Source organism: Hypanus sabinus, chromosome 25 (assembly GCF_030144855.1).
Source record: "Hypanus sabinus isolate sHypSab1 chromosome 25, sHypSab1.hap1, whole genome shotgun sequence".
Lineage (NCBI taxonomy): Eukaryota > Metazoa > Chordata > Chondrichthyes > Myliobatiformes > Dasyatidae > Hypanus > Hypanus sabinus.
In genome coordinates, this window is record NC_082730.1 from 883,032 (window position 1) to 909,880 (window position 26,849).

At 45.1% G+C, this 26,849-nt stretch overlaps 1 protein-coding gene across 11 annotated transcripts in view; it reads left to right on the forward strand.

Moving 5' to 3' along the window:
• Positions 1–1,622: 1,622 nt before the first annotated feature.
• LOC132380913 (zinc finger protein 436-like) overlaps positions 1,623–26,849 on the forward strand; it is a 115,260-nt gene continuing 90,033 nt past the window's right edge. For 8 of the 11 annotated variants that reach the window (XM_059949840.1, XM_059949843.1, XM_059949839.1 and 5 more), the window contains exon 1: positions 1,623–1,779. The gene's annotated coding sequence lies outside the window, so the exon portion shown is untranslated. Of the gene's footprint in view, positions 1,780–12,993; positions 13,015–26,849 lie in introns of those variants that run through there. The other 3 variants (XM_059949847.1, XM_059949848.1, XM_059949842.1) reach the window with 2 other exon arrangements.

Genomic DNA, 26,849 nt, shown 5'->3' on the forward strand with positions numbered 1-26,849 from the left:
ACTTCCCTTAGTAACCTGATTACTAGCCTTGCCCTGGGGACATCTGTTCTAATGTTTTTCAAAAGTTCCAGCATATCCACTTCTTAAGTTCTGACATGTTCCATCATTTTAGCCTCTTTTATGCTGTCCTCAGATTTGTCTAGGTCCCTCTCACTGGGGAATAAGCGAAGTATTCATTAAGAATCTCCACTATCTCTTCAAACTCCAGGAATAATGTGTAGAATATCTTGGGGATTTCCTTAATCCTACTTTCCAAGGTCTTCTGTTGTCTTATTCTTGCTCTCCTAAGTCACTTCTTTCTGGTCCCTCCTCCTATTCTGTGCTCAGGAGAGTGTGGTGTGGACAATGATCCTGAAAATAGAACCCTGGAACTCATGCTCCTTCATCTGCTCCCTGTCTCCTTTGCAGGACCTTGTCCCACATCACTGTTACCGATATGAACAGTAACTTTTGGTCATTCCACAAGAAGATGTTGGCACCTTAAATTATCAGTAGAGAACTTATTAGAATGTAGTTCTGAAGGACAAGATTAACTTACACACAGCAGCAGGCATCGATCAGAGATAGTCAGCACAGGTTTGTTGTGGGAGATCCTGTCCTTCGAAGAGATAACTAGAAATGTTGACAAAAACACTGCAGCAGATGTCACTTAACAAGGACTTTAGTATCACCTTTGACAAGGCCCTACATGGGACACTGGTCAAACATATTTGGGCCCATGTGATCCAGGGCAGATTGGCGAGCTGGATCCAAAGTTGCTCTGGTAACAAGGGGCACGAGGTGATGGTGGAAACTCAGTGTGACCAATGATCGGGTGTCGGGATGTCAGTAGTAATAAACCTGGACCAGACTCTTGCTGCTGGTCATATAAAAGTGAATGTAGGAAGTAAGGTCGGTGTTTGCAACATCAGTGACACTGAGGAAGATGTGGGTATTGGGACATTATCAGAGATGGGGGGGGGGGGGGGAATGTCAGTGACAGCCTTTAGGTGTAGATAAGGATTAGTACGTCTGTATCACTAAGTGTGGGTGACGGGGTCAGTGTCAGTCGGGGAGATTTGGGGGGTTGGGGACAGTCTTTGGGATGGGGTCAGTGTTCTGGGGGAGGTGTTTATCGTGGAGGGTCAGTCTCTAGGATGGTGTAGGGATCAGATGGTCAGTGTCAGTCGGGGAGATTGGGGCGGGGGATTGCGGACAGTCTTTGGAACAGGACGGAAAAGAGGGGAACCTGCGGGCAGGGGTGTCCGGTCCAGAACCATTTGTGAAGCTGGGGGTATTAAAAGCAGAGACTGTGTGTCAATGGAGGCAGTAAGAAAATCTGCGTAGAAGGGGAGTATTTACCCTCACTTACTGATTAAGTGAAGGAGCGTGAATTAAGAGTGGTAGTAAGAGGCAGAAAAAAAGTAATAGTGTGTGTAAGAAGTGGGGTGGCTGTGTATACACTGACAATGGTGAAATCGTGTACGTACAGAGAATGAGAGAAGTATAAATAGGTGTTTAGGGGACGTCTATAAACAAGGAATAAGGGAGTGTGTGCAAATTGAGGATTAGGGAGCTTTGTATACGGGAAGTAAGGGCGCGTGTATAATGCTGTACGTGACCAGGAAGTAAGGGAGCATGTGAGAATGCAGAGGAAGTGTTTGTTAGTAAAGTTAGGGAGCGTGTGTAAGTGGAGGTCCAAGCAACGCGAAGCGGGAGGTGCGGGGAGCGCACCTCCTGCAGGCCAGCGGGGGCTGGCGGCCTGAAGCGCAACTGGCGGCCAAACGGAGGAGCAGAGAGGTGAGGGCCCAATGTGGAGGAAGGGAGAGGGTCGGTGGTGTATGTGGTGAGCGGGAATGGTAAGAGACAGGGATGGGGAGGGGTAGAACGGGAGTAGAGATGGGGAGAGGGAGAGGCGGGGAAGGGAGGAAAAGAGGGGGCGAGAAGGGTGAAGGAGAGAGGAGGGGGGATAGATGGGGAAGAAGAGAGGGTGGGGAGAGAGCGAGGGAGACGAATGGAGGAAGACAGTGACGGGGTGGGATTTGAAGGAAGAAAGAAGCCATGCAGTTTAAGTTTGTAATCTCTGTAGTTTAGAAGAATGAAGGGTGAGTTCATTGAGACTCTGTCTTTGTGTGTGTGTCTGGCAGTCCTAGTGATATGGCATGAAAACAGACCCTTCAGCCCAGATCATCTGTGCTGACTATGTCGCTAGTTAGACTAGGCACACTTGCACATGATTGGCCTGTAGCCCTCGCAACCTTTCCCTAATCATGTACTTATCTAGCTTGTTTTTAAATGTTCTTAAGGCACCCACCTCAACAGCAATATCTGGCCACTCGTTCTAAATATTCATCTCTCCTTGTGTGAAGAACTGCCTCCTGATGTCCTTTTAAAATCCTTCACCTCTTCCCTGGAACAGGGCTATGTACTTTCACCCCATCTGTGCCCTTCGTGATCTCATTCAGGTCATCCTTCAATCAGGGGATGAAGTCCTTGAGTCAGAATCAGAATCAGAATCAGGTTTATTATCACTGGCATGTGTTGTGGAATTTGTTAACTTAGTTGCAGCAGTTCAAAGCAATACATAATATAAAAGAAGAAGAAAAACAAAGAAAATAATAACAACAAATAAGGAAATCAACTTACAGTATATGTATATTGAATAGATTAAAATCGTGCAAAAGCAGAAGTAATATATAATTAAAGAGTGAGGTAGTGTCCAAGGGTTCAATGTCCATTTAGGAATCATATGGCAGAGGGAAAGAAGCTGTTCCTGAATCGCTGAGTGTGTGGCTTCAGGCTTCTGTACCTCCTACCCGATGATAACAATGAGAAAAGAGCATGTTCTGGGTGCTGGAGGTCCTTAAATAATGGACGCTGCTGTTCTGAGACACTGCTCCATAAAGATGGCCTAGGTACTTTGTAGGCTAGTATCCAAGATAGAGCCAACTAAATTTATGACCATCTGCTGCTTCTTTTGGTCCTGTGCAGTTGTCCCCCCTCCCACCCAGTGATGCAGCCTGTAATGAGTTATGTCTACACATATCTCAGACCCCCAAGTTCAGGCAACATCCTGGTAATAGTTTTCTGTACTATTCAAAATCAGGTTTATTATCACTGACACATCTGTTGCTTTGCAGCAGCAGTACAGCACAATGTATCAAAAATACTACAACTTAAAATAAAATAGTGATGCAAAAAGTGAGGAAGTGTTCATTGTCCTTTCAGATATCTGACGGCAGAGGGGAAGAAGCTGTCAGGAACATGCAGCTCCTGAACTCTTGATATCACACTTTTAGTAGAATGACAATTTTGTTAGATGCTCCTTTCCCTGCAAATTATCTAATCCAATCAACCTCAAGATCACAGCTAATGACCCAAAATTTGCTCTGCCCCGTCAGTTCAGGACCTTAACCTGTGAACTGGTTGTATCCTTTTCTGTAACTATTTTAAAACTAAGAGATATGTAGTCACTGGACTCGAGGTCCTCACTGACACTTCTGCCACTTACCCTACCCCATTCCCCAAGAGGCCCAGTGTTGACAGTCTCCAGTAGGTCCCTCTGTATATTGATAAAGGGAGCTTTCTTGGACACACTTCACAAACCTCACTCCATCCAAACATTCCACACTGTGGTCTTCCCAATCAATACTTGTTAGTTTGTTATGTGCCATGTCATAAGAGGTAGGCAATCATGGTCTTTCCATGACCATGATTGTTCTTGGCAAATACTTCTACAGAATTGGTTTGCCATTGCATTCTTCTGGGCTATGTCTTTTCAAGACAGGTGACCCCAGCCACTTTCATTACACTTCAGAGATTGTCTGCCTGGCACTAGTGGTCGTAAAATCAGGACTTATGATATACATCACCTGCTCCTATGGTTTCACGTGACCCTGATCAGATGGGAAGCTAAGCAGTTGATACTCCTCGCCAAAGGTGATCTGCAGGCTAGCGGAGGGAAGGAGCACCTTACACTTGCTTTGGTAGAGACGTATCTCCTCCACACCACCCACAGAGAAGTCACAATGATGCACATATACAGCTAGCTGCAATCTCTCAACATTTCTGCTCCTGCAAATCCCGCATACATACATACCCATAATAATAATAATAATGGGTAAAACATACCCATAATAATAATGACCATACCCATCTTATTTCTATGTTCTACCCATATGTCCTCACGAGCTGATTCCCCCAAGAAAATCTTCTCTGAGGTCTGTTATGCCTCCTTCATCAGGAAGGCATCTCCTCCTCATCTCTCACCTGCACCTTTGTCACACCTGTACAATCTGTATCCTGGAACATTGAGCGTCCAGTTCAGCCCTTCCCTTCCCTCAGCCATGTTCTGTAATTATTATGTTATCCTACTTCCCAGGGTCAATCCACATTACCTGTCAAGCTTCTTGAAATTAAGTCAATGTAGTTTAACCCAATAGACTTTCTTCTCCTTTCACTGTGCCCCAGTGATTAAACTTGCTCTTGTTGGTTGCCAAATTAGTCCCTGATTTCTCATGAGCCCCCCTACTGCTCAGTGTTTCCCACCCAGCCCCACTCCTCTAGTTTCAACCCTCCTGTTCAGGGACTCCCACCCTTCCAGTTTAAACACTCCTAATTAGTGCTAGTGAATCCCTCAACCAGGAAATAGCTCCCCTTCCAATTCAGGTGCAACATATTCCTCTTGTACAAGTAATCCCAAGAACTTGAATTCCTGCCCCTGCACCAGCTACCCAACCCTGCATTCATGGAACATAGAACACGAGAGCACAGTGCAGGCCCGTTGACCCATTATGTTTGCTTTTTTCTTTATTTAGAGATACAGTACAAAACAAGTACTTCTGGTCCAACAAACTAAATGCCCAGTAGTCCACCTGTTTAACCCTAGCCTAATCACAGAACAATTTACAATGACCAATTTATCTACTGACCTTAGTCCTTGGAGGAAACTGGATAACCCGGAGGAAACCCAGGGTGAAGACGTACAAACTCTTTATAGAGGATGCTGAAATTGAACTCTGAACTCCGACACCTTGAGCTGTAATAGTGTTGCACTGCTACACAATCACACTCTAAGATCAATCTAATGGTTCCCTCCTGTGTAACCCTCACTTTTTCAGTTATCCACCTGCCTATTTAAGAGTCTCTTCAATGCCCCTAATGTATCAGCCTCTACAATGACCCCTGGCAGAGCATTCTGCACACCAATCACTCTCTGAGTGAACTCTGACATCGCCCCTGTACTTTCCCCCAATTACCTTAAAATTTCTCCCCTTCCATTAACCTTTTCCACCCTGTGAAAAGTCTCTCAATCTATGCCTCTTATCATCTTGCACACATCTATCAAGTCTCCTCTCACCCTCCTTTGCTGCAAAATGAAAAGCCCCAGCTCACTCAATCTGTCCTCATAAGATATGTTGTCTAATCCAGGCAGCATCCTAGTAAATCTCCTCTGCACCCTCTCTAAAACTTCCACATCTTTCCTATAATGAATCAGCTAGAATTGAACACAACATTCCAAGTGTTCCTTTCAAAACAGCTGAGGCAAATCTGCCCACAAAGATATTGGATTCCCCAAGTTCAGGTGTAACCCACCCTTTTTGTACAGGCCATAACTTTCCCAAAAGAGATCTCAGTGATGCAGAAATATGAAACAATGCCCCCTGCACCAGTTCCTTAGCCATATGTTCATCTGCCAAATCATCTTATTATCATCTGGCGTGTGGCAGAGGCAGCAACCCATAAGACACTAAAGCCAGAAGATATAGGAGCAGAATTAGGCCATTTGGCCCATTAAATCTGCAATGCCATGTCATAATGGATGATTCAATTTTCCTCCCTTGCCTTCTCCCTGTATCTCTTCATGCCCTAACCAATCAAGAATCTATCAATCTCTGCCTTAAAGACTTGACCTCCACAGCTGCCTGTGACAAAGAGTTTCACAGATTCTCTGGTGAAAGTAATTCCTCCTCATCTCTATTCTGAGGCTGTATCCTTTGGTCTTAGACTCTCCCACCAGAGAAAAGTCCTCTCCACATCCATTCTATTAAGGTCTTTAACAATTCCACAGGTTTCAATGAAGTCACGTCTCATTCTTCTGAGTTCTAGTGAATACAGGCCCAGAGCCATCAAACACTCTTCATATGACAAGCTGTTTGATCCTGAATTCATTTCCGTGAAGGTCCTTTGAACCATCCCCAGTTTCAGCACATCCTTTCTAAGATAAGGTGTCCAAACCTGCTCACAACACTCCAAGTGAGGCCTCTCCAGTGCTTTATAAAGTCTCAACATTACATCCTTGCTTTTATATTCTAGCCCTCTTGAAATGAATGCTGACATTGAATTTGCCTTCCTCACCACAGATTCAACCTGTAAATTAACCTTTAGGGAATCCAGCACAAGGACTCCCAAGTCCCTTTGCATCTCAGTTTTTTGTATTTTCTCTCCATTTAGAAAATAGTCAACCCTTTAATTTCTTCTATCAAACTGTATGACCATACACTTCCCACACTATTCCATCTGCCATTCTCCTAAACTGTCTAAATCCTTCAGTAGCCTCATCTGCAAACTTTGCAACAGAGCAATTCCATCATTCTGATCATTGACATATAACTTAAAAAGACTAGCAGTCAGTTCCAAAACAGACCACTGTGGAACACCACTAGTCATGGGCAGCCAACTAGAAAATGCTCCTTTTGTTCCCATTCTTTGCCTCCTGCCAATCAGCCACTGCATTTGCCATGCTAGAATCTTCCCTGTAATACCACGGGCTCGTACCTTGTTAAACAGCCTCATGTGTGGCACCTTGTTAAAGGCCTTCTGAAAATCCAAGTAAACAACATCAACCAATTCTCCTTTGTCTATCCTGCTTGTTATTTCTTCAAAGAATTCCAATAGATTTGTCAGGCAAGATTTTCTCTTGAGGAAACCATGTTGACTTTGACCTATTTTATCATGTGGCTCCAAGTTCCCCAAAACCACATCCTTAAAAATCAACCACAACATCTTCCCAACCACTGTGGTCAGACTAACTGGCCTATAGTTTCCTTTCTTCTGCCTCTCTCCCTTCTTGGAGTGACATTTGCAATTTTCCAGTCTTCTGGAACCATTCCAGAATCTAGTGATTCTTGAAAGATGCCTCCATTACCTCTTCAACCACCTCTTTCAGAACCCTTGGGTGTACACCATCTAGTCCAGGTGACTTACCTACTTTCAGACCTTTCAGTTTCCCATGAACCTGCTCTCTAGTTATGATAACTTCACACATTACATGATCCCTGACACCTGGAACTTCCACCATACTGCTAGTATCTTCCACAGTGAAGACTGATGCAAAATACTTATTCTGTTTATCCTGTTTCATTGTCCCCAACACTACCTCTCCAGCATAGTTTTCCAGCGGTCCAATATTCACTCTCACTTCTCTTTTACACTTTATATATCCGAAGATACTTTTGGTATCCTCTTTAATATTATTGGCTCACTTACTTTTGTATTCCATCTTTACCTTCTGAATGACTTTTTTAGTTGCCTCTGCTGGCTTTTAAAAGCTTCCCAATATTTTTCTCTATTATATGCCCTCTTTTTGGCTTTTATGTTGGCTTTGACTTCTCTTGTTAGCCATGGCTCATCTTTCCTTTGGAATACTTCTTCCTCTTTGGGATGTATATATCTTGTGCCTTCCGAATTGCTTCCAGAAATTCTAGCCATTGCTGCTGTGCTGTCACCCCTGCCAGTATTTTCTTCCAATCCATTCTGGCCAACTTTTTTTAGATCTCTATAATTCCCTGTACTCCACAGTAATACTGACAATCTGCCTTTAGCTTCTCCTCAAATTTCAGGGTGAATTCGATCATATTATGATCACTTTCCCCAAAGGGCTCTTTTACCTTAAGGTCCCTAATCAATTCTGGTTCATTGCACAGCACCCAATCCAAAGTAACTGATCCCTTGGTGGACTCAATCATGAGCCACTCTAAAAAGCCATCTCATAGGCACTCTCAAAATTCCTCCTCCTGTAATCCAGCACCAACCTGATTTTCCCAAACTACCTGCATACTGAAGTCCCCCATGACTAGTGTAACATTGCCCTTTTGACATGCATTTTCTATCTCTCATTGTAATTTGTAGGCAACATCTTTGCTACTGTTTGTGAGTATTTTTACCCTTGTAGTTCTATCCACAATAATTCAACATCTTCTGACCCTATGTCACCTCCTTCTAATGATTTGATTTCTTTTTTTTTTACCAACAGAGCAATGCCGTCCCCTCTGCCTTCCTGCCTATCCTTTCGATACAATGTGTATCCTTGGACATTAAGGTCCCAGCTATGATCTTCTTTCAGCTGTGATTCAGTGATGCCTAAATCATACATGCCAATCTGCGATTCTGCTGCAAGTTTTTCGACCTTATTCCATACACTGTACATATTCAAATACAACATCTTCAATCCTGTATTCACCCTTTTCGATTTTGTCCACGTTTTACGTTGCAATTCATCCTGTTGGCTGCAATTCCACTCCCATCAGCAACCTCCCCTCACTACATATTGCCTCTGTTTGTAAACCAGCTATCTCATCGTCAGCACCATCATCCACCTTTCCTAAAATGCTTTTTGCATTAAAATATAGGCAGCTCAGGACACTAGTCGCACCATGCTCAACCTTTTGATTCCTAACTTTATCTGAGGTCTTACCAACATCAGCCTCCACAACCTCTCCACTAATTGTTCAAGCATTCTGGTTCCCATCCCCTTCAACTCTAGTTTAAACCCTACTGTGCAATATTAACAAACCTTTCCACTAGGATATTAGTCCCCCTCCAGTTCAGATGCAACCCATCCCTTCTGTACAGGTCCCACCTTCCCTGGAAGAGAGCCCAATGATCCAAAAATGTTATGCCCTCCCTCCTTCACTAATTCTTTAACCACATGTTAAACTGTATAATCTTCCTAGTTCTGGCCTCACTAGCACGTGGCATGGGTAGCAATTCTGAGATCACAACCTGGAGGTCCTGCCCCTTAGCACCTAACTCTGTGAACTCCCTATGCAGAACCTTGTCACTCGTCCTACCCATGTCATTGGTACCTACATGATACATGACTTCTGGCTAGTCACCCTCCCTCAAACAAATGCTGAGGACTCAGTCTGAGATATCCCGGACCCTGGCACCTGGGAGGCAACATACCATTCAAGAATCTCAATCTCACCAACAGAACCTCCTGTCCATTACCCTAACTAATGAATCCCCTATCACCACAGCTGACCACTTCTCCCCACTTCCCTTCTGAGACACAGAGGCAGATTCAGTGCCACAGACCCAACCACTATGACTCTCCTCTGTTAGGTCAAACACCCCCTCCAGCAGTATCCGAAGTGATATACTTGTTGACGGGCTGGCCACAGGGATACTGTGCACCGGCTCCTTAACCCCTTGCCCCTTCCTGACTGTCACCCAGTTTCCTGTGCCCTGTATCTTGGGTGTAACTACCTCTCTATATGTCTTATCTATAACCCCTGCAGCTTCCCGAATGATCCGGAATTCATCCAGTTCCAGCTCCAATTCCTTAATGCAGTTTGTTAGAAGCTGCAGCTGGATGCACTTCTTGCAGTTGTAGTCATCAGGGATACTGGACGTCTCCCAGTCTTCCCACATCCCGTAAGAGGAGCATTGCAGTATTCTACCTGGCATCTCTACTGTCCTGACTGAGCAGATATAAAGAAGGGAAGGAAAACAAAACTGGAGCTTTTTCTCTTGCTCTGTCTGACTGAAGCCTCTCTTTATCGAAGCCTTGAAGAGATGAAGCCTCAAGATCACCACACTGACTCTGTCCACTCAGATGACAGCTGCCCCTGCTTTTTCTTTAATTTGCTCTTGCTAATCAATCTCAAACACTGATTGGTCACTAGTCAAAGCTGTTTCTCACTGTGGTGACCCACTGCTGACCCAGTTGAAGTCCTCTCCTCTGAAAACTCCAATATCCGGATTGGCTGCTGGTGAAATCTCATCTTTGGTGTGTAACCTGAGGCTGTCCCATCTTACTGATGGCATGAGTGAGAAGAGAGAATGTCCTGGATGCGGGGGATCTTTGATGATGGATGCTGCTTTCCTGCAACAGCATTCTGTGTAGATGTGTAAAGTGGCAGGGAGGGCTTTACCAGTGATAAAACGGTGTTGTATCCACTACCTTTTGTAGGTCTTTCTATTCAAGGGCATTGGTGTTTCCAAACCAGGCTGTAATGCAGCCAGTCTATATCCTCTCCAACACACATCTTTAGGAGTTTGTCAAAGTTTTAAATCTCATGCCGAATCCTCACTAACTCCTAAGGAAGTAGAGGCACTGCTGCGCTTTCTTCGTAATTGCACTTCCGTACTGGGCCCCGGACAGGTCCTCTGAAATAATAACACTGGGAAGTTTAAAGTTGCTGACTCTCTCCACCTCTGATCCCCTGATGTGGACTGGCTCATGGATCTCGGGCTTCCTCCTCCTGAAGTCAATAATCAGCTCCTTGGCTTTGCTGACATTGAGTGAGAGGTTGTTGTTGTGACACCACTCAGTGAGATTTCTTGCTCTCCCATTCTCTACTGCCATCTCTCATTCATGCTCCCTCTCTATCACCTTCGCCTCCTCAACAATTCCTTCTCCGTTTCCCCCAGTCGCTGAGATCTGCAGCCTGTTTCCCCATCTTGCAAGTGACCCTGTGCCCTCCTCACAGTTGCTGCCAGACCCACCGGGTGTTTTTTCTGTTGGATTTCCTGTTCCCATGGCCTCAGTAATACTCCTTGCATTTTCCCAGGACCAGGCCTGCGTGTGGGAGCGAGCAGCACAGGTTCCGAGTATCTGTGTAAATTCAAAACTCTATGACCCCAATATCCCTTCCTATGGCTCCAGCACTTTCTCTGTAACCCCCACCCCTCCAGCCCCAATACACCTATGGGTCACTGTAACACTCTCCAGTTCCTAAACCACTCCTTGCCTTTGTAAGCTCCCTCCAGTCCCTGAACCACTCACTGTCTCTGTAAACTTCCCCTCCAGTCCCTACATCACTCCCTGTCTCTGTAACCCCCCACTCCAGACCCTACACCACCCCCTGTCTCTGTAACTCCCCTCCACTCCTATACCCCTATCTCTGTAACCATCCTCCACCCTCTAAACCCCTCTGTGTCACTGTAAACCTCTCCAGTATCTACACCATTCCCTGTCTCTGGAACACTCTCCAGCCCTGATACCCCTCCCTGTCTCTGTCGCCATCTGGCTCTTACACCCCTCCCTGTCTCCGTATTCCCTCTGGCCGCTACACCATTGTCTGTGTAATACTCTGGAGTAACTACACCACTCCCTGTCTCTGTAACCTCTTGCAGCCATAAGACCATAAGATATAGGAGCAAATGTATGCCATTCAGCCCATCAAGTCTGCTCTGCCATTCAATCATGGGCTGATCCAATTCTTCCAGTCATCCCCACTCCCCTGCCTTCCCCTCATACCCTTTGATGCCCTGGTTAATCAAGAACCTGTCTATGTCTGCCTTAAATACACCCAAAGACTTGGCCTCCGCAGCTGCTTGTGGCAACAAATTCCACAGATTTACCACCATCGGACTAAAGTAACTTCTCCACATCTCTGTTCTAAATGGACATCCTTCAATCCTGAAGTTGTGCCCTCTTGTCCTAGACTCCCCTACCATAGGAATTAACTTTGCCATATTTAATCTGTTCAGGCTGTTTAATATTTGAATGTTTCAATGAGATCCTCCCTCATTCTCTAAAACTTCAGGGAATATAGCCAGACGTTCTTCATACGGTAACCCTTTCGTTCCTGGAATCATTCTTGTGAATCTTCTCTGAACCCGATAGAATGTCAGTATATCCTTTATAAAAATAAGGGGCCCAAAACTGCACACAATACTCTTAAGTGTGGTCTCATGAGTGCCTTTTAGTGTCTCAACATCATGTCCCTGCTCTTATATTCAATACCTCTAGAAATGAATGCCAACATTGCATTCGCCTTCTTCACCACCAACTCAACCTGGAGGTTAACCTTTAGGGTATCCTGCACAAGGACTCCCAAGTCCCTTTGCATCTCTGCAGTTTGAATTCTCTCCCCATCAAAATAGTAGTCTGCCTGTTTATTTCTTCCACCAAAGTGCATGACCATACACTTCCCAAAATTGTATTTCATTTGCCACTTCTTTGCCCATTCACCTAAATTATATGAGTCTCTCTGCAGGTTCTCTGTTTCCTTAACACTACTCACTCCTCCACCTATCTTTGTATCATCCACAAATTTAGTCACAAATCCATTAATCCCATAGTCCAACTCATTTACATACTTCGTAAAAAGCAGTGGTCCCAACATTGACTCCTGTGGAACTCCACTGGTAAACAGCAGTCAACCAGAATAGGATCCTTTTATTCCCACTCTCTGTTTTCTGCCAATCAGCCAATGCTCCATCCATGCTATTAACTCCCCTGTACTAAGACCATGGCATAGGAGCGGAATTAGGCTATTTGGCCAATTGAGTCTGCTCTGCCATTCAATCATGGCTGATCTTTTCTTCCCCCTCCTCAGCCCCATTACCCAGCCTTCTCCCAGTAACCTTTGATACTGTGTCCAATCATGAACCTATCAAGTTCTGCCTTAAATACACCCAACGACCTGGCCTCCACAACTGCCTGTGGTACTAAATTCCACAAATTCACCACCATCTGGCTAAAGAAATTTCTTCGCATCCCTGTTTTAAACAGACACTCTTCTATCCTGAGGTTGTGCCCTCTTGTCCTAGACTCTCCCACCATGGGAAACATCCTATCCACATCTATTCTGTCTAAGCCTTTCAATATTCAAAAGGTTTCAGTGAGATCCCCACTCATCCTTCTAAATCTGTGAGTACAGACTCAGAGCCATTAAACTTCCCTTATATGATAACCCTTTCATTCCCAGAATCATCTTTGTGAACCTCCTCTGAACCATCTCCAATCAATGCCAGCACATCTTTTCTTAAATGAGGAGCTGAAAACTGTTCACAATACTCAAGGTGAGGCCTCACCAGTGCCTTATACAGACTCAGCATCACATTCCTGCTCTTGTAGACCTCTTGAAATGAATGCAAACATTGCATTTGCCTTTCTCACAACTGACTCAACCTGCAAGTTAACCTTTAGGGTGTTCTGCACAAGGACTCCCAAGTCCCTTTGTATTTCAGATTGTGCACATTTATTTCTACTACAAAAGTGCATGACCATGCATTTTCCAACATTATATTTCACTGGCCACTCTCTTGCCCACTCTCCTAATCTGTATAAGTCCTTCCGTAGCCCCTCAACACTATCATAAGATGCAGGAGCAGAATTAGGCCATTCAGCCCATCGAGCCTGCTCCACCATTTCATCATGGCTGATCCCGGATCCCACTCAAACCCATACACACGCCTTCTCGCCATATCCTTTGATACCCTGACTGATCAGGAAACGATCAACTTCTGCCTTAAGTAGACACCCTGACTTGGTCTTCACCACAATCTGTGGCAGAGCATTCCACATATTTACTACTCTCTAGCTAAAAAAAAAATCCTCCATACCTCTGTTTTAAAGGGTCATCCCTCAGTTTTGAGGCTGTGCCCTCTAGTTCTGGATACCCCCACCACAGGAAATATCCTCCCCATCTAGTCCTTTTGATATTTTGTAGGTTTTAATGAGATCTTCCTGCATTAAATTCCGGTGGGTACAGGCTCAAAGCTGCCAATCGCAGTTCATATGTTAACCCCTTCATTTCCAGAATTATCCTGGAACCTACCCCTCCACCAATCTTCATATCATATGCAAACTTGGAAACAAGGCCATATACTCCATCATCTAAATCATTTATATACAGCATAAAAAGAAGCTGTCCCAATACCAACCCCTACAGAACACCACTAGTCACTGGCAGCCAACCAGAAGATGACCCTTTCATTCCCACTCACTGCCTCCTACCAATCAGCCAATGTTCTAACTAGGCCAGTAACTTTCCTGTATTACCATGGGCTTATAACCTGGTAAGCAGCCTCATGTGTGGCACCTTATCAAAGGCCTTCTAAAAGTCCAAATGTACAACATACTCTGCATCCCCTTTATCTATCCTATGTGTATTCACCTCCAAGAATTACAACAGGTTTGTGAGGCAAGATTTTCCCTTAAGGAAACCATGCTGACTTTGTCCTATCTTGTCCTGTGTCAACAAGTACTCCATAACTTCATCCTTAACAATTGACTCCAACATCTTCCCAACCACTGAGGTCAGGCTAACAGGTGTATAATTTCCTCCTTTCTTAAAAAGTGGATTGACATTTGTATTTTTCCAGTCCTTGGGCACCATGCCAAAGTCCAATGATTTTTGAAAGATCATTATTAATACTTCCACAATCTCTGCTGCTATCTCTTTCAGAACCTTGGGTGCAGTTTATCTGGTCTGGGTGACTTATGTACCCTTAGGTCTTTTGGCTTTTTGAGCACTTTCTCCCTTGTAATAGTCACTGCACTCACTTCTCTTCCCTCACACCCTTGAACATCTGGCACACTGCTAGTGTCTTCCACAGTGAGGACTGATGCAAAATACTCATTGAGTTCATCTGCCATCTCCTTGGCTCCCGTTATTATTTCTCCAGCCTCATTTTCTGGCAGTTCTATACCCACTCTCATTTCTCTTTTATTTTTTACATACCTGAAAAAGACTTTTACTATCCACTTTGATATTGTTTCCTAGCCGGCTTTAATATTTCATCTTTTCCTTCCTAATGATTCTTTTAGTTGCTTTCTGTAGATTTTTTTAAAAGCTTCCCAATCATCTGTCTTCACACTAACCTTCGCTTTGTTGTATGCCGTTTATTTTGCTTTTACATTAGCTTTGACATCCCTTGTCAGTCACAGTTGTACTATTTTGTCTTTTGAGTATTTCTTTGTTTTTGGAATATGTCTATCCTGTACCTTCCTCATTTTCCCCAGAAACTCACACCATTGCTGCTCTACTGTCATCCCTGCCAGCTACTCCTTCCAATTTACTTTGGCCAACTCCTCTCTCATACCACTGTAATTTCCTTTGCTCCACTGAAATACTGCTACATCAGACTTTACTTTTTCCCTATCAAATTTCAAGTTGAACACAGTCATATTGTGATCACTGCCTTCTAAGGGTCCTTTCACCGTAAGCTCCCTAATTACCTCCGGTTTATTACATAATACTCAATCCAGTACAGCAGATCCCTAGAGGGCTCATGACAAACTGCTCTAAAAAGCCATCTTGTAGGCATTCAACAAACTCACTCTCTTGAGATCCCATGACTATCATAACATCCTTTTGACATGCTTTGTCAATTTCCTGTTGTAATCAGTGGTCCTCATCCCAGCGACTGTTGGGAGGGGTGTATATAACTGCCATCAGGGTCCTTTTACCCTTGCTGATTCTTAACTTACCCCTCAAAGATTCAACATCTTCTGGTCCTATGTCACATGTTTCGAATGATTTGATGCCATTCTTTAGCAGCAGAACCACGCCACGCCCTCAGCCTATCTTCCTATCCCTCCAATACAATGTGTAACCTTGGACATTCAGCTCCTAACTAGAGTCATCCTTCAGCCACGATTCAGTGATGGCCCCAACTTCATACCTGACAATCTGTAAGAGTGCAACAAGATCATCCACCTCATTGCTTACACTCTGCATTGAGATATAACATATTGAGTGCTGTATTTGCTACCCTTTTCAATTCTACATTTCTAATGCACTGATATTCACCCTGATGACTGCAATTTTATCCTATCATCTGCCTGCCCTTCTTAACAGTCTGACTGCATGCTATCTTTGCTTTTTTTTTAACCATCATCCTATCCTGAGTCTCTTCAATCTGGTTTCCAACCCCCTGTCAAATTGGTTTAAACATTCCTAACACACTAACAAATCTGCCCCCTACAATCCTCACTGTATCTGTAACACCCTCTGGAATCTACTCCACTCCTTGTCTCTGTAACCCCCTCTGGCCCCACAACCATCTTGTTTCTGTGGCTCTCCCGGCCTCACAACTGCCCCAGTTTCAGTGATTCCCCCTACTCTTCCAGCCTTACAGCTTTTCCTATTTATGTAACCCCTCCAGCGCCTACACCCCTCCCTGTCTGTGTAGCCCATCTGGCCCTTCCATCTCTCCCTGTCTCTCTAACTCCCTCTGGCTCCTACACCCTTACCATCTCTCCCCCACCCTTACCATTCTGCACTCTCTTCTCTGCCTTTCCTTCTCTCTCCCCCTCCCCGTCCTGTTCAGCCTGTTCCTACAAGTCTCTGTAACTTCATGTGACCCCTACACCTCTCCCCATCTCTGTAACCCCACCTCCAGCCCCTGCATCCCTCCCCATCTGTGTTATCCCGACTGGCCCCATACCTCTCCCTGTCTCTATAACACCCTCCAGCTCCCACACCCACCCCTCTCTATAACCCTCTCCAGCCCCTACAACTGTCCCTGTCTCTGTAATCCCCTCTGGCGCATACACCCCCTCCCTGACCTTGTAACCACCTCTGGCCCCTATACCCCTCTCTGTTCCTGTAACCCTTTCCAGTTCCAACAACCACCTGTCTCTGTAACACCCTCTGGCCCGTACACCCCTCCCATTCTCTAATAGTCTCCATTCTCTACACCCCTCCCTGCCTCTGTAATGCTCTTCAGTCTCTACACCCTTCCCAGCCTCAGTAAACCCCTTCAGCCCCCCCCCATACACCCACCCTCTCTGTGCAGTCCCTTCTGGCCCCTACACCCTCCCTATCTCTGTAACCACCTCTGACCCCTACACTCCTCTCTGTCCTTGTAACCCTCAACAATCTCTGCATCCACTTCTGTCTCTGTAATTGCTGCCAGCCCCTACACCCTATTCTCTCTCTTTACCCACTCTCTCTCATTATTTTTGTCTGACTTTTATCTGCCACATTTTATCTCTCCCCCACCCTTACCATTCTGCACTCTCTTCTCTGCCTTTCCTTCTCTCTCCCCCTCCCCGTCCTGTTCAGCCTGTTCCTATACTCTCCCAACCCCCACAGCTCATCCATGTGGAACAGGATGGGAAGCTAAAGTATCTGTAGGGACATCCGGTGGGTCAGGCAGCATCTGTGAGGAGGGCACTGGGTCACTGACAAGCCAGGGAAACAGGCTGCGGATGTCATTCAACTGGTGGGAGGAGGTGAGAGAGAGGGTAGAAATGGGGGTTTGGGACTAAAGGAGGGAATGGCACAAACAGAAATTGCTATGCATTGTGCAGTATTTTTTGCCATTTCTTTAGCATTGTCTGTTTTTTTACTACACTTGATGCTCAACCCAGCACGGATGGAAAGCGTGCCAGGAGCTGGCTGGATTTGAACCTGTGACTGTTGGACTCGAAGTCCAGTGCTGATACCACTAAACCACCGGCCAGCTAATGGATAAAGAGTGAGATTTGGAAAGGAAGACTAAGGACTGGGATGTAGAGAAAGTCACAAACAGAAATTAATGCAGAGAAAGACTGACTGAGAAACGGGAGCATGGTGGTAAAGGAGAGAAACTCACGGGGGGGGGGGGGTTGCAGTCAGTGAGGAAAGGAACAAGTAGAGGGAATTTAGCTGAGAGACAGAGAGAGTTAAAGGTAGTTCAAAAGAGGTGGGCAGAGACATGCAGAGGGATGGGGAGTTGGAGGTGTGCGGAGGTATGGGGTTTATGATGGGAGAGGGAGATGTGGAGATGTTTCAGGGGGAAGGGAGATGTTGGCATGTTTTGTAGTGAATGGAGATGTAGAGGGTAGTGTTTCAAAAAAGGAAGAGGGAGATGTGAGGAGATTTGGGGAGCAGCTTGGGGGTTATGATGGCAGGGGGATGTGGGAAATTTCAGGAGGAAGGGAGATATTGGGATGTTTTGTGGGGAAGTTTGGACAATGGAGATGTGGGGGGTGTTTGAGAGGGAGAGTTAGATATGAGGATGTTTCAGGAGGGGGTTGGGTTTATGATAAAAGAAGGAGATGTGAGGAGGTTTTGGCAGGGAAAGGACTAGAGGAGGGGATGTGTGGAGGTTTAAAGTGAGAAGTGGTGCAGTGATGGAAAGTTGGCGTCTTGAGGATGCTCCTGTCCAACTGGTAGCATCCTCGTAACTCCACACTGGTGACTACTGTAAAAGACCAGGATGTAAGCAATCAAAAGCCAGAGAAGCCAATAATTCTCTCGGTTCTGAGACCCATCTGTAGCCTCACAGCACAACACTGGAATTGCAACAGCTTTATTACAGTCTGATGTACCAGATACATGGAAAAACCTTTTGCCTGCACGTACTCCTCATCCCCCCGAAACCTGCTCACATCTCACTCTTCCATTATAACCCCCAACATCCTCCCACAACATATTCACATCTCCCTCATCCATTGTAAAACCCAAACTCCTTACAACTCCCTCAACCTACTCTCAAAACCTCCTGACATCTCCCTCTTACTTCCTCCCCAAACCTCCTCACATCTCTTCCTCCTCTTCCATTGTACCCCAAACCACAGCACATCTCCCTCTTCTGTTGTAATCCCCAACTTCTTCCTGTAACCTCATCACAATTCCTTCCTCCATCATACACCCCCAACTTCCTCCTGAGACCTACTCTTGTTTCCCTCTTCAATTGTAACCCCAAGTGTCCTCACAACTCTGTTTGATCGTAACCCAAACCTCTTTACATCTCCCTCCTCCATCGTAAAACCCAACCTTCTTCCTAAACCACCCCACATCTTCCTTTCTATCATAACCCCAAACCTATTCCCCAGACTTCCTCACATAACCCTCTTGCATCATAAACCCCACCCTTCTCCCCAAAGCTCCTCACATCTCCCTCTTCCATTGTAACCCCAAACCTCCTCCTGAAACCTCCTCATATCTCCTCTCATCAATACCCCAAACCTCCTCCTGAAACCTCCTCACATTGCCCTCTTACGTAACCCCAAAACTCCTCACATCACCCTCTTCCATTGTAACCCCCAACCTCCTGCCAAAACCTGCTCACATCTCCCTCTTCCATTTTTATCCAGCCTCCTCACATTTCTTTCTTCAGTTGGAATCCAGAACCTCCTCCCCAAACATTCTCACATCACCCTCATCTATTATAACCCCAAACCTAGTCACATCTCCCTCATCCATTGTGGCCCCAAACATCTTCACATCTCCCTCTTCCTTGGCCAAAGCTCACCAGGCCCAGATCTCCCTCTCTGATTGCAAGATCACGTCATGACACTGTGCATTGAGGTAGCACAATATCAATCCACGATAAAGAACAATAGTTGCAGAGTAAATGTGGTGGAAGTAAACAATTGTGAGGTAGAGTCCAGCTTCATCATCATTATGTGGCGTGTCGTAGGACGTATGGGTTCATGGTCTAATGACTGGTCGTTCTTAGCCATTGCCTTCTTCTGGGCAGTGTCTTTCCAGAGATGGGTGACCCTAGTCAGTGCTCTTCAGAGGCTGTCTGCCTGGCATCAGTGGTCGCATTACCAGGACTTTTTCTGATTCTGCTCCTATGTCTTGTGGGGTTGAGTGGAATCTGAGATCAGCCTTGATGTAAAGACAGAGTAGACTCGATGGACTGAATGATCTGATTCTGCTTCTATATCTTATAGACTTGTGATGTGCACCAGATACTCACAACCATCCACCTCCTGCTCTCATGGCTTCACATGACCCTGATTGGGGGTGGGGGATGTTCTCTAAGCAGGTGCTACACTTTGTCTAAGGGTGACCTGCAGGCAAGTGAATGGAAGGAGTGTCTTACATACAGCACCTTTTGGTGAAGCTGTATCACTGATTTAACATACTAGAGAACTATTTACAGCATAAGTGAACATGTGCCTAGCAGTACGCGCTTTCAGATACTTGTATCTTCTGCCCAATTGAAGAGAGGAGAAGAGAGGAAGTCCAGGGTGGGTGGGTCTTTGATTGTGCTGGCTACTTTACTGAGGCAGCGAGAAGTGTAGATAGAGTCCATGGAGGGTAGGTTGGTTTCTGTGCTGTGTCCATAACTCTGTAGTTTCTTGTAGCCGTGTGTAGGGTACTTGCTATACCAGGCTATGATGTATCTGTACAGGATGCTTTCTATGGTGCATCAATAAAAATGAGTGGGTTGACAGAGAGATGCCCAACTTCTCTGGCTTCTTGAGGAGGTGGAGATGTTAGTGAGCTTTCTTGGCTGTGGGTTTTTCATGGTTGGACCAGGATGGGCTGTTGTTAATGTTCATTCTGAGGAATTTGAAGATCTCACCTCAGCACCATTAATATAGACTGGAGCATGGGCACTGCCTCCTTTCCTAAAGTCAATGACCAGGTCCCTTGTTTCACTGACGTTGATGTCATGACAACACATCACTAAACTCTATCTCCTTCCTGTATTCCAGCTCATCCTGATTTGAAATAGATGTTCCTGTACTGAATCCTTATTCCTCCATCCACATTAGTAGCAGGATGTGGACCATAGTCAGAACCAGCAACACAAGAGATTCTGCAGATACTGAAAATCCAGAGAAATACACAATATGCTGGAAGAACTGAGCTAGTCAGGCAGCTATGGAAGGGAATAAACAGTAAATGATTCATACTGAGCCCCTTCACTAGGACTGGAAAGGAAGCCTGAAGCCAAAATTGCCTGTCTCTGCTTGTCCCCAAGAAGCTGCCGTCTTGTGTTATTGTAGTCCTTGAGGTTCGGGTACACCCACAATTCTGTTAGGGAGGGAGTTCCAAGATAGTGGCCCAGTGACAGTGGAGGATCAACAATATAGTTCCCAGATGGTGGAGACACAGGAATTTGTAGATGCAAGAATCCAGAGTAACCAACAATCTCCTTGAGGAGATCAGCAGATTGAACAGCGTCTGTGGACATAGAAATGGTACTGATGATGTTTCCAATAGAAACCCTGCTTCAGGGCACAGTGCATTGAGATAGAACAATATCCTTACCTGAAATGTCAACAATTTGTTACCTCTTCCACCACCTTCACCCCCTGACTGAATGGCTACTGGAGGTAGTCCTTTCTGTGTGTTTGTTGGCAGAGGTGGTGAGGCCACTGTGTGTGATGGAAATGAGAAGCAACTTGTTATAAACCATAAAACCATATAACAATTACAGCACGGAAACAGGCCATCTTGACCCTTCTAGTCCGTGCCGAATGCTTACTCTCACTGACCTGCACTCAGCCCATAACTCTCCATTCCTTTCCTGTCCATATACCTATCCAATTTTACTTTAAATGACAATATCAAACCTGCCTCTACCACTTATACTGGAAGCTCGTTCCACACAGCTACCACTCTCTGAGTAAAAAAATTCCCCCTCGTGTTACCCCTAAACTTTTGCCCCCTAACTTTCAACTCATGTCCTCTTGTTTGAATCTCCCCTACTCTCAATGGAAAAAGCCTATCAACATCAACTCTATCTATCCCTGTCATAATTTTAAATACCTCTATCAAGTCCCCCCTCAACCTTCTACGCTCCAAAGAATAAAGTCCTAACTTGTTCAACCCTTCTCTGTAACTTAGGTGCTGAAACCCAGAAAACATTCTAGTAAATATCCTCTGTACTCTCTCTATTTTGTTGACATCTTTCCTATAATTTAGGATAGGAGATTTTGTGGGGAAGATCGGGAGTCTCGGATGGTATGTTGCCTCCCTGGTGCCGGGGTCCGGGACATCTCAGATCGGGTGCAGGTTATTCTCGAGAGGGAGGGCAAGAACCCAGATGTTGTGGTCCATGTAGGGACCAACGACGTGGGTAGGATGAGTGAGGGGGTCCTGCGTAGTGAGTTCAGGGAGTTAGGTGTGAAGCTGTAGGGCAGGACCTCCAGGGTAACAATCTCAGGATTGCTACCTGTGCCATGTGCGAGTGAGGCAAGGAACAGAAGGATTATACAGATTAATATGTGGCTGAGAGGATGGTGCAGGAGGGAGGGCTTCAGGTTTTTAGATAATTGGGCTTTGTTCCAGGGAAGGTGGGATCTGTTCCGACAGGACAGTTTACACCTGAACTGGAGCAGTACTAACATTCTTGCAGAAAAGTTCGCTAATGCTTCTCGGGGGGGGGGGTTAAACTAAATTTGCAGGGGGCAGGGATCCAGAATGCGAGGGAGGATAGCGAGATGAAGAATAAAGGATAGGTGGGGACTACACGGTTCTGGAATATTAAGTGTGTAGTAGAGAAAGGTGATGCGGAATAAGTGATAAGGAGGACGCATGTACAGAGGGATGGTCTGACGGAACATGGAGTTAAATGTGCAGAAAGAATAAGTAAATTTAGGAAGGACAACAAAATTCAAGGGGCGTATAGCCCGATGGGAGTTCGGGGAGCTGGGTTAAGCACAATAGACAGCGATTTAAACAGAGAGAGGAGAAATGGGCTAAAAATTCAAAATAAGGCGGATGAGCTTGAAGTTCAGGTGCGAATGGGTAACTATGATGTTGTTGGGATAACGGAGACATGGCTGCAGGGAGATCAGACCTGGGAAATGAATGTACAAGGGCATATGTGCTGTCGTAGGGACAGAAATGTGGGCAGAGTGGGTGGGGTGGCCCTGTTGGTGAGGAATGAGATTCAGTCCTTTGAAAGGGGGGACATAGGATCAGGAGAAGTAGAGTCTGTGTGGATAGAACTGAGGAACAGTAAGGGCAAAAGGACCCAAATGGGTGTTGTCTACAGGCCACCAAACAGTAGCATGGATATTGGATGCAAGTTGAATAGGGAGTTAACATTGGCATGTGGCAAAGGTAATGTCGCAGTAGTAATGGGGGATTTCAACATACAGGTGAACTGGGAGAATCAGGTTGGTGCTGGACCCCAGGATAGGGAGTTTGTAGAGTGCCTACAGGATGCATTCTTGGAACAGCTTGTATGGGAGCTATTCTGGATTTAGTCTTGTGAAATGAACAGGATTTGATAGCGATCTTGAAGTAAAGGAGCCATTAGGAGGTAGTGACCATAATATGATAAGTTTTTATCTGCAGTTTGAGAAGGATAAGGGCAGATCGGAGGTGTCAGTGTTGCAGTTGAACAAAGGAGACTATGGAGCCATGAGGGAGGAGCTGGCCAAAGTTAACTGGATGGATATCCTAGCAGAAAAGACAGTGGAACAGCAATGGCAGGTATTCTTGGGAATGATGCACAAGGTGCAAAATCAGTTCATCCCCCGGAGAAGGAAGGATTCAAAGAGGGGAAAGGGGCCACAGTGGTTGACAAAGGAAGTCAGAGATTGCATAGCATTAAAAAAAAGGAAGTATGACAGAGCTAAGGTGAGTGGGAGGACAGATGATTGGGAAGTTTTTAAGGAACAACAGAACTTAACTAAAAAGGCAATACGGGGAGAAAAAATGAGGTACGAATGCAAGCTAGCCAGGAATATAAAGGAGGATAGCAAAAGCTTTTTTTTACCTATGTGAAGAGAAAGAAGATAGTTAAGAACAATGTTGGGCCCTTGAAGAATGAATTGGGTGAAATTGTTATGGGAAACAGAGAAATGGCAGAAGAATTTAATAAGTACTTTAGACCTGTCTTCACTAGGAAAGACACAAGCAATCTCCCAGATGTATGGATGGGCCAAGGACATAGGGTAACAGAGGAAATGAAACAGATTGACATTAGGAAGGAAATGGTGATGAGTAGACTGATGGGACTGAAGGCTGACAAATCCCCAGGTCCAGATGGTCTGCATCCTAGGGTACTAAAGGAGGTGGCTCTGGAAATTGCGGATGCATTGGTAATCATTTTCCAATGTTCCTTAGATTCAGGATCAGTTCCTGAGGATTGGAGAATGGCTAATGTTATCCCACTTTTTAAGAAAGGAGGAAGGGAGAAAACAGAGAACTATCATCCTGTCAGCCTAACATCAGTAGTGGGGAAGATGCTAGAGTCCATTATTAAAGATGAAATAGTGGCATATCTAGATAGCAGTGATAGGATTGGGCCAAGCCAACATGGATTTACCAAGGGCAAATCATGCTTGACTAATCTATTGGAGTTTTTTGAGGATGTAACCAGGAAGTTAGACAAGGGTGATCCAGTGGATGTAGTGTACCTCGATTTTCAGAAGGCATTTGATAAGGTCCCACATAGGAGATTGGTGGGTAAAATCAGAGCTCATGGCTTTGGGGGGAAGATATTAACATGGATAGAAAACTGGTTGGCAAATAGAAAGCAAAGGGTAGCGGTGAATGGGTGTTTCACAAAATGGCAGGTGGTGACTAGTGGGGTGCCACAGGGCTCGGTGACCACAGCTGTTTACGATTTATGTCAACGATTTAAATGAAGGCATTGAGAATAACATCAGCAAGTTTGCTGATGATACTAAGCTGGGTGGCAGTGTGACATGTGATGAGGATGTTAGGAGAATTCAGGGTGACTTGGATAGGCTGGGTGAGTGGGCAGATACTTGGCAGATGACATTTAATGTGAATAAGTGAGAGGTTATCCACTTTGGGAGTAAGAACAGGAAGGCAGATTATTATCTGAACGGTGTAGAGTTAGGTAAGTTAGAAATACAAAGAGACCTAGGAGTCCTTGTTCATCAGTCACTGACGGTGAATGAGCAAGTGCAACAGGCAGTGAAGAAGGCTAATGAAATGTTGGCCTTTATTACAAAGGGAATTGAGTACAAGAGCAAGGATATTCTTTTGCATTTGTACAGGGCCCTGGTGAGACCACACCTGGAGTATTGTGTACAGGTTTGGTCTCCAGGGTTAAGGAAGGACATCCTGGCTATAGAGGAAGTGCAGCGTAGATTCACGAGGTTAATTCCTGGGATGTCCAGACTGTCTTACACAGAGAGGTTAGAGACTGGGCTTGTACATGCTGGAATTAAGGAGATTGAGAGGGGATCTGATTGCAACATATAAGATTATTAAGGGATTGGACAAGATAGAGGCAGGAAATATGTTCCAGATGCTGGGAGAGTCCAGTACCAGAGGGCATGGTTTGAGAATAAGGGGTAGGTCATTTAGGACAGAGTTAAGGAAAAACTTCTTCTCCCAGAGAGTTGTGGGGGTCTGGAATGCACTGCCTCAGAAGGCAGTGGAGGCCAATTCTCTGGATGCTTTCAAGAAGGAGCTAGATAGGTATCTTATGGATAGGGGAAATCAAGGGATATGGGGACAAGGCAGGAACCGGGTATTGATAGTAGATGATCAGCCATGATCTCAGAATGGCGGTGTAGGCTCGAAGGGCTGAATGGTCCACCTCTGCACCTATTGTCTATTGTCTAATTCGGTGACCAGAACTGTACACAATAGTCCAAATTTGGCCTTACCGATGCCTTGTACAATTTTAACATTACATCCCAACTCCTATACTCAATGCTCTGATTTATAAAGGCCAGCATACCAAAAGCTTTCTTCACCACCCTATTCATATGAGATTCCACCTTCAAGGAACTATGCACCATTATTCCTATATCACTCTGTTCTACTGCATTCTTCAATGCCCTACCATTTACCATGTATGTCCTATTTTGATTATACCTACCAAAATGTAGCACCTCACACTTATCAGCATTAAACACCATCTGCCATCTTTCAGTTCACTCTTCTAACTGGCCTAAATCTCTCTGCAAGCTTTGAAAACCTACTGCATTATCCACAACGCCACCTATCTTCGTATCATCTGCATACTTACTAATCCAATTTACCACCCCATCATCCAGATCATTAATGGATATGACAAACAACATTGGACACAGTACAGATCCCTGGGCACACCACTAGTTACCGACCTCCAACCTGACAAACAGTTATCCACCACTACTCTGTGGCATCTCCCATCCAGCCACTGTTGAATCCATTTTACTACTTCAATATTAACACCTAAAGCTTGAACCTTCCTAACTAAACTTCCGTGCGAAACCTTGTCAAAGGCCTTACTGAAGTCCATATATACAACATCCACTGCTTTACTGTCATCAACTTTCCTAGTAACCTCTTCAAAAAATTCAATAAGATTCACTAAGACTGTTATTCAATGATAACAGTCAAGGTGTAGAACAGGGAAGTTCTTGGGGCAGAAGGTGTGGATCCACTCCTCCAGATCGCTGACTGGCTTGCCATCACTTTTCCCTCTCTGATCACATTGTCCATCGAGATCACACATCATGGCACAGTCCACTGAGATAGAACAATATCCTTCGACCTGCCTATCACCACCCTCTGGTGCCCCTCCTTCTTCCCTTTCTTCCACAGTCCCCTGTCCTCTCCTATCAGATTCTTCCTTAGAACATAGACCAGTACAGCGCAGGAACAGGCCATTTGGCCCACAATGTTGTGCTGAACCAACTAAAAAGCAAATCAAAAAAAGCCCAAAACACTAATCCCTCTTACCTACGCCATCTCCATATCCTCCCATCTTCCTCACATCCATGAGCCTATCTGAATGTCTCTTAAAAATGTCTAATGTACTTACCTCTACCACCATACCAGACATCCGCCACTCTCTTACCCCTCACATCCCCCTTGAACTACCCCCTCTCACCTTCAATGCATATCCCCTGGTTTAGACATTTCAACTCTGGGAAACAGATACTCTCTGTCCACTCTATCTATGCCTCTCATAATCTTGTAAACTATCAGATCAACCCTCAGCCTCTGGTGCTTCAAAGAAGACAACCCAAGTTTATCCAGCCCCTCATGATAGTACATGCCCTCTAAACCAGGAAGTGTTTTGATGAACCTCTCCTGCACTTTCTCCAAAACCTCAACATCCTTCCTACAGTGGGGCAACTATATACTTCTTGTAGTTTATCCAATACTTCTTCAGCCTTTTACCTCTTACACCTCTCCCTTCCCCCTCACTTGGTCTCACCTATCAGCTGCCAGCTTGTAGTCATGAAGGGTCTT